We start from the raw sequence: 13206 nt of genomic DNA, 5'->3' as shown, positions 1-13206 counted from the left end.
AATCCCTTTTATAGATAACTTTGACATCTTCTGGAAACAGAAGGCGCTCTACAGGAGTCCATCCAAATCATCTTGGATCCTGGACTCTGTCCACGCATTCCAAGGCTTCGTTGAAACAATGACTTGTCAATGACCCAAGACCAGCTCAGTTAATCCCTACCATTGTGACAATGAGTCGTCATAATGCTGCATCAAATGTACATATTATCCTAGGGGTGTTGGCAGACACAATGTAAGTTGTTAAAGAAAGCAACTACAACAAAAAATTGTCACCAGCTCCAATATAAATCAAATTAGCAAGCTTCCTGTAAAGTATTCAAAACAATCAAGCAACCCAGAAAAGTGCTAAATATAGCCCAGCCTGAGAAACAAGGTCCATGAAGTCAATAACTTGCTTGTAAAAGATGACAATCATATTCTATCTCTGAAACTCACTTAAATAATACATTTGATCATACAGTGGGAGCAATACACGGTTATAACATCTACCGAAAATACAGAAATTCCAACGGGGGCGGTGTTGCGGTTTATATTCAGAACCACATTCCTGTAAAGCTTCAGGTTCAGGTTCATCTGCCTCACCTTAAGCCCATTCTTGTGGGAAGCTGCTACAGACCACCAAGTGCTAACAGTCAGTATCTGGATAATATGTGTGAAATGCTTGATAAGGTATGTGATATCAACAGAGAAGTATATTTTCTGGGTGATTTAAATATTGACTGGATCTCATCAAGCTGCCCACTCAAGAAAAAACTTCAAATTGTAAGCTGTGCCTGCATCCTGGTTCAGGCTGTCAGTCAATCTACCAGGGTAGTTACAAACAGCACAAAAATAAAATCACCAACATCTATTGATCAGATCTGCTAAATGGCATATTATTTTATATTTATTATTATATCTTTACTAAGGCATTACTAAGGCTTCAGAAATTTGCTTGAAAGCAGTATCCAAATCCATAGGATGTAGTGATCACATTATAGTAGCCATATCTATGAAAACCACAGTTCCAAAGGCTGGGCCTAATATAGTGTAAGAGGCCATACAATAAATATTGTAGTGATTCATATGTTGATTTAAAGAATATTTGCTGGCCTGTGTTTTGTGTAATGAGGAGCAACCAAACACTGCACTTGACACATTTATGAAATTGCTTATTCCAGTTACTAATAAGCATGCACTAATTAAGAAAATGTCTGTAAAAAGTGTTAAATCCAATTGGATTGATGAGGAATTGAAAAATTGTATGTTTGAGAGGGATGAGGCAAAAGGTATTGCAAATAAGTCTGGCAGCCCAACTTAACTGATTGGCAAATGTACTGCAAAGAAATCATGTTAGTAAACTAAATAAAAAGAGACTATACTATGAAACAAACATAAATTATATAAAGAATTATAGTAAAAGCCCCCTTTACTGGCTCAAATAGCCGACCAATCAGCCTGTTACCAACCCTTAGTAAACCTCTGGAAAAAAAGGTGTTTGACCAGATACAATGCTATTTCACATTAAACAAATTGACAACACACTTTCAGCACACTTATAGGGAAGGGCACTCCACAAGCACAGCACTTACACAACTGACTGATGATTGGCTGAGAGAATTCGATGCTAAAATTATTTTGGTGGCTGTCTTGTTGGGCTTAAGTGCAGCTTTTGACATTATTGATCATAGTTTGCTGCAGGAAAAACATATGTGTTATGGCTTTACACCCCCTGCTATACTGTGGATAAAGAGTTACTTGTCTAACAGAACACAGAGGGTGTTCTCTAATGGAAGCCTCTCAAACATAATTCAGGTAGAATCGGGAATTCCCCAGGGCAGCTGTTTAGGCCCCTTACTTTTTCAATCTTTACTAACGACATGTCATTCATTGGCTTGTGTCTATGTATGCAGATGACTCAACACTTTACACATCAGCTACTACAGCAACTGAAAAGACTGCAACACTTAACAAAGAGCAGCAGTTAGTTTCGAAATGGGTAGCAAGGAAGAAGTTAGTCCTAAATATTTCCAGACCTAAAAGCATTGTATTTGGGACAAATCATTCATTAAGTCCTAACCCTTAACTACTAAGTTGAGATGACTAAACTGCTTAGAGTAACCCTGGATTGTAAACCATGGTCAAAACATATTGATACAACAGTAGCTAAGATGGGGAGAAGTCTGTCCATAATAATACGCTGCTCTGCTTTCTTAACAACACTATCAACAAGGCAATCCCTACAGGCCCTAGTTTTCACACCTACTGTAAACTACTGGTCAGTAGTGTGGTCAGGTGCCACAAAGAGGGACTTAGGCAAATTGCAGTTGGGTCAGAGAAGAGCAGCACGGCTGGCCATTAAAAGTACACGGAAAGCTAACAATAATGACATGTAATGTCAATCTCTCATGGCTCAAAGAGGAAGAGAGATTGACTTCATCACTACTTGTTTTTTAAGAGGTGTTGACATGCTGAATGTACCGAGTTGTCTGTTTAAAATATTTGCACAAAGCTCAGACACCCATGCATACCCCACAAAACATACCACCAGAGTTCTCTTCACAGTCCCCAAGTCCAGAACAGACTATGGGAGGTGCACAGTACTACATAGCGCAACTGACTACATGGATCTCTATTCCACATCAGGTAACTGATGCAAGCAGTAGAGTCAGATTTATAAAAACAGGTAAAAGTAGACCTTATGTAATGAAGAGAAGAGACACACACAAAGGTACAGACACAGGCATGCACGTTCATTGTGATTTTGTTGTGTGGTGGTATTAAACATTTTGTATTGCAGATATGTAGTGGTATAGTCATGTTAAAGTTATATGATGTACTGTCTTATCTTTTGTTGTATATGTAATGTAAGTGCTTTAATATGTTTGGACCCCAGGAAGAGTAGCTGCTGCCTAATGGGGATCCGTAATAAATACAAAATACTGCCTACTTTGACACACTTTTCCATTGGTTTAACTGAGAAAAATTAGACCCCATGAAAGATCATTTTGAAGTCGCCTTTTAGGATTTACTTTGACTCACTCTGCCACCCAGGTCAACTAATAACAGGTAACGAGTGTCGTCGGAAGGATGAGACCAAGGTGCAGCGTTCTTTGAGTGCCATGTCATTTATGAATGAAGTGAAACTTTAGAAAAGACAAAACAATAAAGAATACAACGACCGAACAGCTTCGTTGTGCAAACTACCTGCACACAAACAAAGAACAAGATCACACACAGAAGGAGGGAAAGGGCTGCCTAAGTATGATCCCCAATCAGATACAACGATAGACAGCTGCCTCTGATTGGGAACCACACTCGGCCAGAAACAAAGAAATAAAGAACATAGAATGCCCACCCAAATCACACCCTGACCAAACCAAATAGAGACATAAAAAGGCTCTCTAAGGTCAGGACGTGACATAACACTCACAGGAATTCCACAAGGATGTGAACAGTGGGCCTGCCACTGGGGCAATACTGTATATGCCCACCATTGCTGGTATAGCCCTGTACATTAATGATAGTATATAAAATGGATAGACATTGGAGTGTAACTCTATATCTAATGCTATTCCTTTCATAAATCATATCATAACTTTTATTTCATTTTGTTTTATGACCACCAGTACCCTTTATTTATTTGTTTATGTTTTATTTGACCGAGTCACACATTATTTTACCTAATTTGATCATAGACTGATCCATATCTGGACATATACTTTCTTTGTGGTCTGTAACACTTGCACAGAACTGAGTTCAAAATTTCAAATTAGTGATGGGGAATTCCTTCCCATAAACACAGACAAGGCTAGAGTGGAGATCAAATGTATGACAATGCCATGAGACAGACACTTTTTTACATCATGCACATTTCTCCGATCAAATAGCTTAAGATTAACCTCAAATAAAAAAATGTGATAAAACTACATCTCTATTTCCCACTGCGTAAACACATGAATTTTCATTGCAAATAGGCTCAGGGTAACTCCTGATGAAGTTGTGTAGCTGATATTCAGAGCTTAAATAGCCAAAAGTATTAGTCACAAGAATCAGGACTTAATAAAGCCTGTTTTACAAACGGTCAGCCTACCAACTAAATTGCAGCTGACACTGTAGTGAGCACGGGCCGACATCTTTTGGACATTTCTGCCAAAATAAACTGCATTTAGATTTTTTTTTAAATAAGTTTACTTTCAAATGGCTGTCCTGTGAAGTAGTGACCTGCGACATACGCCTAGTTTCCTGAAACGGGTCACATTTGAGGAAAACAGCTATAACCACCCTTAAAGGACGTTTCTGTTTCTGCCTAGGTCCTGAAATCGAAATCGATATTCTATCAAGTTAGCCAGCTAATAAGGTCGCATCACTGATGAAAGGGGGAAAACTGAGCCTGTTGTTAGTTAGCTTATGTTAGCTAAAGGTTTGCTTGCTACCTAGACAACCTTGCAACCTTGTGTGTTTCGGGATAGGGTAAACAACTAGCTATTTTCAGGTTGTTTTGTGCTTCGCTATTGTTATATCATATTGTAGCTGGGGATTTTAGCAAAGTCAGTTTGAGGAAAACAAAGTTCTATCAAGACATTGACTGTACGACTCGCGCTGAAAAAACTCTCGACCACTGTTCCTCCCCCTTCTGGGATGCCTACAAGGACCTCCTCAGCCCTCCCTTCAGCAAATCAGATCACAACTCCATTTTTGTTCCTTCCTTCATATACGCAGAAACTCTAACAGGAAGTACCCGTGCTAAGGTCTATTCAATGCTGGTCTGACCAATCGGAATCCATGCTTCAAGATTGTTTTGAGCACTGGTATATGTTCCGGGTAGCCTCTGAGAATAACATTAATGTATACACTGTAACTGAGTTCATCAGGAAGTGTATAGGGGATATTGTTCCCACTGTGACAATTAAAACCTACCCAAACCAGAAACTGTGGAAAGATGTCAGCATTCGAGCACCATATTTAACCAAATGGTGTAGTTAATCCCTCTGTAAGGCAATCAAACAGGCAAAATGTCAATACAGAGACAAAGTGGAGTCATAATTCAACGGCTCAGATACGAGACGTATGTGGCAGGGTTGACAGACAATCATGGATTACAAAGGGAAAACCAGCCACGTCGCGGACACCAACGTCTTGCTCCCGGACAGCTAAACACCTTCGCCCACTTTGAGGATAACACAGTGCAACCGACACGGCCCGCTCCCAAGGACTGTGGGCTCTTGTTCTCTGTGGCTGAAGTGAGTAAGACATTTAAACCTAGCAAGGCTGCCGGCCCAGACGGCAACCATAGACGCATCCTCAGAGCATGCGCTGACCAGCTGGCTGGAGTGTTTACAGACATATTCAATCTCTCCCTATCCCAATCTGCTGTCCCCACTTGCTTCAAGCTGCCCACCATTGTTCCTGTACCCAAAAAAGCTAAGGTAACTGAACTAAATTACTATCGCCCCGTAGCACTAATTTCTGTCATTATGAAGTATTTTGAGAGGCTCATATCACCTCTACCCTACCTGACACCCTCGACCCACTTCAATTTGCATACCGCCCCAATAGATCCACAGACGATGCATTGCACACAGCCCAATCCCATTTGGACAAGAGGAAAACGTATGTAAGAATGCTGTTCATTGATGATCAACTGTTCAGATGAAACTGCGTGAATCAGGCCTTCATGTTCGATTTGCTGCAAAGAAACAACTACTAAAGGACACCAATAAGAAGAAGAGACTTGCTTGGGCCAATGTGTCCTGTGGGGGTGCTTTGCTGGTGACACTGTCAGTGATTTATTAAGAATTCAAGGCGCACTTAACCAGCATGGCTAACACAGCATTCTGCATTGATACGCCATCCCATCTGGTTTTCGCTGAGTGGGACTATCATTTGTTTTTCAACAGGACAATGACCCAACACACCTACAGGCTGTGTAAGGACTATTTGACCAAGATGGAGAGTATTGGAGTGCTGCATCAGATGACCTGGCCTCCACAATCACCTGATCTCAAACCAATTGAGATGGTTTGGGATGAGTTGGACCGCAGAGTGAAGGAAAAGCAGCCAGCAAGTGCTCAGCACATGTGGGAACTCCTTCAAGAATGTTGAAAAAGCAATCCAGGTGAAGCTTAGGGCACCCGAGTGGAGCAACGGTCCAAGGCAATGCATTGCTGTGCTTGAAGCGTCACTACAGACACCCTGGTTCGATTCCAGGCTGTATCACAGCCGGCCAGGCGTCGTCCGGGTATGGCCGGTGTAAATAAGAATTTGTTCTTAACTCACTTGCCTAGTTAAATACATGTAAAAAAAAAAAAAAAAAAAAAAACTTTAAAAAACATAAATTAAATTGATAATATCATTTAAAAAAATAAAAAGACGGTTGGTTGAGAGAATGCCAACAGTGTGCAAAGCTGTCATTTGAAGAATCTCAAGTATTGTCACTTCTACTCCTGCTCTTCCCCTCCGGCGTTCGACATCGCCGGTATACTAGCCACCAGTCCTGGCATCCATCATTACACACACCAGGCACCTACCATTACGCGCACCTCTACTTCATCATGAGGCACCTGGACTCCATTACCTCACTCATTACCTCCCCTATATCTGGCACTCCCTTAGGTTCTTTCCCCAGTTTTCCCAGTCAGTATTATGTGAAAACGCCACTGCTATGTTGTCTCGTTCCATGTCTGTGTTGTTTTATTAAACGTACCACCTGCATCTAGACTCTCAGAGTATTCATTATAGAATACTGACTCAAACAATGGAATCAGCAGGAAAATAGAATATATCCCAACGTCTCAAACATTCCCAGGAGGCGTTACCGTCAACTAGCAAAGGATACTCTACAACCAGTCGAGCCAGCACAACAGCCCATTCAGCAACCCGCTCAGGTCAGCGATGCCCCATTTGTCCCTCCCGGATAAATATGACGGCACCTCATTTAAATGCAGTGGCTTCCTACTTCAGTGTTCCCTCTACTTTTTACACCAGAAGAGAGCCCCCACCACAGAGAGGTCCAAGGTTGCAACGGTTATTTCTCTGCTGACTGGGCGGGTTTTGTAATGGGCCACGGCCATCTGGGAGAGAGGAGAGGAGGAGCCAGATTCATATGAGGTGTTCATGGTTCTGTTCAAATGTATCTTCGGTCATTCACCGGAGGGCAGAGAGGGGGGTGAGCGCCTACTCCAATTACGGCAGGGGGACCAGACGGCTGCCGGGTACGCGCACACCTTCCGGACAGTAGCAGCATCCAGCGGATGGAATGAGTCGGCCCGGTTCTTTATCAAACTGGACCTGAGGAGTGCAAACAATCTCATCCGCATCCAGGAGGGGGGATGAATTGAAGACGGCTTTTAGCACGATGTCTGGTCACTACTAGTACATGGTGATGCAATTTGGCATAGTTGCCTCTGCCCATAAAAATGACATCCTATCTGGGCAGCTTTAAAAACAAAGTATGTCTTCTGTGCCAATATGAATCACCCCTACGATGTAACTGCAATGATGAGATAGATGTTCCTCTTCTTTGTTTTATGTTTTATTATCTCAATGCCATACTGTGTTTAACTTAATTCATTCTTGCCTAGCCATCTTGTCTCAAGAGGACCACAATGGAAATAAGTCCCACACTTTATTGTGTGTTATCCTCCATGATTTTACTCATGAGCATGTATGGCTTTTTCAAGATTTATGTGTGCTTGTTTTTTCAAATGGTCGAATTAATAAACTAAACTAAAAACTACAGAACTCATCCATTGTGTTTTGTGGGGCGGCAGCGTAGCCTAGTGGTTAGAGCGTTGGACTAGTAACCGGAAGGTTGCGAGTTCAAACCCCCGAGCTGACAAGGTACAAATCTGTCGTTCTACCCCTGAACAGGCAATTAACCCACTGTTCCCAGGCCGTCATTGAAAATAAGAATATGTTCTTAACTGACTTGCCTGGTTAAATAAAGTTAAAATAAAATAAAAAAAGTATCAAAAGTGGGTTGGGTCTCTTTGTATCTAAGGAGTGAGTTAATGTAGAAACGTCCTATGTATCTATCATTATTAATTAAATTTAGACATATAAATGACCAAACTCGGTCTCAGGCTTGGATAACTCTGGAGGCCCCTTCGGTCTCCACAGAGTTGGGTAAAGATGTTTTTAGTTTAATTGCGCCATTTATTTACAACAGTTCTCTGAAATTAGATGTTCTGGTCCCCCTTTGTCAGTTCAGAGTCCTGATCAGTGGCCTCTATGTTGATAAATGCATCTTATTTTCTTAATATGTTTTGTGATGTTGGACATTGTATATGTTTGACATATTTATTCAGGGCTCATCTGTAAAATATACCCTAGTTTCATTATGACTTCCAAGTCAAATAGAAGGTTAAATAAAATACATGCAAGTGAATATAATAACCACATAGGAGTTAAATTGGTACTGCATTCTCACTCAGGGGTGCAACAAATATAGTTTCTTACAAGGCACAATATGTTAATGAGCAAGAAACAAGAATAACATGCACCCACTAGTGGTCAAAAGGTTTTTGGCATTCCAAGAATACGGTAAAATACTGTATTCTGTGGGGTGGAATCACAGTATCATTTGAAACACAGCAATTGTCCTACAATGCACCATAATTTACAGTATGCTGCAGTAGCATGTTTCAGAGTTTTTTTTTTACTGTTGATAATACCTAAAATTGCTGTATGAATTACAGATTTCCGTTTTCCACACGGTAGTGTGTTTCTGTTTCTACTGTGTGCATAAGGGCCCTAAGTGTTTGTATTCATACTGTAGATTAATTGTCATTTGTACACACAAATGTTTTAGCGATGGCAGAGATTCTCTGAATATTTATTTGAATATTTATTTGTACGGCTGTGGACAGGTTGAAGTTATCGGGGCAGTAGCCTATTATGCCAAGTCCTAATCGTTGGCTAACAAAAGTGTTCTGTTTTCTGTCAATTTATACAACTTGTGTCATAAGGGGAGGTTAAAGCCAGCTTGGATAAGGGAGGGACCATTTAGGGAGGGACCAGGGAGTCTGGTCACAATGCGGACACATTGGGCAGCTAGAGACATTTTATTACCATGTGTAGACGCAACAAATCTCGATCAGATAGTGACCAGATCATCATGTTGATCAGATGACGATAACCACATCTTAGTAATGCAAGGTGTAACCGCGGCTTCAGTGTAATGACGGTTGGGCTGTTATACGTACCAGATTCTCTGACACGTGAAAGAGATTGGATTTCATATGGAGAAAGGGCCAATAATGAATGTGTTTTCTGGATACAAAATGATTAAAGATGAGTGAAATTAATCAGGGGGGATAGCTTTGATTGTAGACACATTCATACTGTAAATCTCAGGAAAGAATTATCTGACCTTCCCGCTTATTTTGACTCATGCACGCTAAAGTATTGGTAATCTACCATGGCACATATTCTCCTTGTAAGGAGATCTCTTTATCCTAATGATAATTTTTTAAACAGTACTTTATACTGTCATTGCATCATACCATTTGGTAGCCAACCAGACTATTGCTTGATATTTTGCAGCTGCTAGAGATGTAATGGACCAAACAAGAAAATGCCAGGTTCTGTTTCAAGCAACAGTGATTGTTTTTGTTGGCCTGGGACCAGATCTGAGCCACTGAACCACTGTTGATTTCCTGCTTGAAAGGTTTTCACAGTGTTTCATTTGATTTCCCCCTCGCAAACCAGCTATAAATAGATTGTTGTCACATGTCATTAGAGTTAGTGAAATGTGGTCCCATCCACTCTCTTTCTTTAACTCATGCCCTACATTTCAAGGACCAGGAAATTATGAGCTTGCAGTGGCACCATGTGTTTAAAATAGATATTGATATTCAAATGTGTCTTCTTTGTTTTTCCCCTGGAAGTTTTTCCTCTGTGGATCATTGTATGTTACAAACTGAACAAATATCATAACATATTATGAAGTGCTGGGTCTTGAAAATATCAAACAAATGTATAAAGAAATATGATTACAATCAAAAAACACAAAACAACATACATAATGAACTTACATATGGATGATGTATCACAACACATCATTTCAAGCATTGACAGAAGACTGGACATCCAGCTCATTTAGTAGCCATGCTCTGGGTTTGAGTCCAGTTATTTAGCGATTTCACCATAGTCACTCTCTGAGGACTGTTTGGGGTCAGGAGTGAACAGGTGGTCCTCCTCCTCATAATCACCACTGTTCCCTTCAGCCACCCCTGGTGACAAACCATGATAAACAGAATATAGTGTGTCAGAAAATATAGTGACCATCCCAAATTCCCTTATTGCCAAAATAGAGGATAAGAGAGGAGAAGCTTGCTTATTCCGGTCATGTACCTGAGTTTGATCAGGGTTCCCAGAAGAAATCAGGTGGATATTTGCATTGTGGGTAACTGGAGATTGCCATGGATCTATTCCCTTTGGCAGAGAAAAATACATGCACAGGATGAATAGAAATTGAACTCAGAGCTATTGCAACATTACAGCTACTATGAAAATCTTATGACTGTTGCCTGCATGTTGCCTGTATAACCCTACATTAGACCAGTGGAAATCTGTCCTTTGGTCTGATGAGTCCAAATTTTGGATTTTTGGTTCCAACCGGCAGAGTAGGTGAACGGATGACCTCTGTATGTGTGGTTCCCACCGTGAGCATGGAGGAGGAGGAGGTGTGAAGGTGGCGCTTCAAAGTATTAACTTAAGGGGGCTGAATCATTTTGCACGCCCAATTTTTCAGTTTTTGATTTGTTAAAAAAGTTTGAAATATCCAATAAATGTCGTTCCACTTCATGATTGTGTCCCACTTGTTGATTCTTCACAAAAAAATACAGTTTTATATCTTTATGTTTGAAGCCTGAAATGTGGCAAAAGGTCGCAAAGTTCAAGGGGGCCGAATACTTTCGCAAGGCACTGTATACAGTGGGGCAAAAAAGTATTTAGTCAGCCAACAATTGTGCAAGTTCTCCCACTTAAAAATATGAGATAGGCCTTTAATTTTCATCATAGGTACAACTATGACAGACAAAATGAGAAGAAAAAAAATCCAGAAAATCACATTGTAGGATTTTTTATTGATTTATTTGCAAATTATGATGTAAAATAAGCATTTGGTCAATAACAAAAGTTTATCTCAATACTTTGTTATATACCCTTTGTTGGCAATGACAGAGGTCAAACGTTTTCTGTAAGTCTTCACAAGGTTTTCACACACTGTTGCTGGTATTTTGGCCCATTCCTCCATGCAGATCTCCTCTAGAGCAGTGATGTTTTGGGGCTGTTGCTGGGCAATACGGACTTTCAATTCCCTCCAAAGATTTTCTATTGGGTTGAGATCTGGAGACTGGCTAGGCCACTCCAGGACCTTGAAATGCTTCTTACGAAGCCACTCCTTCATTGCCTGGGCGGTGTGTTTGGGATCATTGTCATGCTGAAAGACCCATCCACGTTTCATCTTCAATGCCCTGGCTGATGGAAGGAGGTTTTCACTCAAAATCTCACGATACATGGCCCCATTCATTCTTTCCTTTACACGGATCAGTCGTCCTGGACCCTTTGCAGAAAAACATGATGTTTCCACCCCCATGTTTCACAGTAGGTATGGTGTTCTTTGGATGGAACTCAGCATTCTTTGTCCTCCAAACACGACGAGTTGAGTTTTTACCAAAAAGTTATATTTTGGTTTCATCTGACCATATGGCATTCTCCCAATCTTCTTCTAGATCATCCAAATGCTCTCTAGGATACTTCAGACGGGCCTGGACATGTACTGGCTTAAGCAGGGGGACAGGTCTGGCATTGCAGGGTTTGAGTCCCTGGCGGCATAGTGTGTTACTGATGGTAGGCTTTGTTACTTTGGTCCCAGCTCTCTGCAGGTCATTCACTAGGTCCCCCCGTGTGGTTCTGGGATTTTTCTTTTAAAAAAAGTGTCAATACTTTTCCCCTTGATAACCAGCGCACTTCTGTATGTTGTAAAAGCGTTACATGCGTTACATGGTCGCTGCCCATATCTTTGCATATTGCAGAAAACCGGAGAGTTCAGGTGCCTTGCTTTAACAAAGTTAACCATTTTCACTGTAGTGTCCAAAAGGTATTTCAAGCTGTCAGGCATTCGCTTGGCAGAGAGAGCCTCTCGGTGGATGCTGCAGTGTACCCAAGTGACGTCAGGTGCAGCTGCTTGCACACGCGTTACCACTACACTATGTCACCCTGTCATGGCTTTTGTGCCATCAGTACAGAGACCAACACATCTTGACCACCAAAGTCCATTTGATGTTACAAAGCCGTCTAGTACTTAATATCCTCTCATGTTGTCCTGGTTTCCAGAAGATGTCTTCCTCAATTGACCCCCATAAACATAACAGACATATACCAGGAGCTGTGCCAGGCCCGCCACATCTGTTGACTCATCCAGCTGTAATGCATATAACTCACTGGCTTGTATGCGACACAGTAATTGTTTCAAAACATCTCCTGCAATGTCACTGATGTGTCATGAAAGTGTTTGATGAAGGCATTGTCTGTATAGTTTTTTTTTTCACCTTTTCCACCCAGCATTGTCTCAGCCATATCCACAGCAGCAGGAAGAATTAAGTCCTCCACAAAAGTATGGTGCTTGCCTGTCCAAGCCACTCGGTAATTCACCATATAAGACGCTTCTAGCCCCTTCTTATGAATGGCATCGGTTGCTTTTATACATGTCTTACTACTCGAAAGTCATCTTAATTCTCACTCAAAACTCCCATGGCTTATTGTTCAAATGATCGTGTTTCGTTTCTAAATGTCTGCACAAGAGTGGTTTCCCGAGAGAGAGTAAAGGTTAATGTGATTGGCTGCAGTGTTGCCAAGTCCTCAGTAAGGAAAGTAGCTATTGGCTGTCCTAATAGTCGCTAAATGACGTCATACCCTAATTTGCATAATTGGCCATGTGCATGTAATTGTGATGGACGCTGTGGGAGAGTAAAAAAACACCCTAAATATGTTCAGAACTACAAATGACCTTTCTTCTGTTGTTTCTTTTTTTTATGTCACAATTCCAACCCTCCTTTATCCGGGCTTTGGGACCTGCAAAAGTGACCCAAAAAAAAGACACTGGCGGAGTTACTTAGTTTATTTGATTTGGTTTGGTTTTTAACCTTATGGTCCACTTCGGAGCCAACAACAAGTCACAGTAAAACATTAACATTTTTGACCATAACATTTTTTTTATTT

The sequence above is a fragment of the Oncorhynchus keta genome, chromosome 20, assembly GCF_023373465.1.
Source record: "Oncorhynchus keta strain PuntledgeMale-10-30-2019 chromosome 20, Oket_V2, whole genome shotgun sequence".
NCBI lineage: Eukaryota > Metazoa > Chordata > Actinopteri > Salmoniformes > Salmonidae > Oncorhynchus > Oncorhynchus keta.
This window is presented reverse-complemented; position numbering follows the sequence as displayed.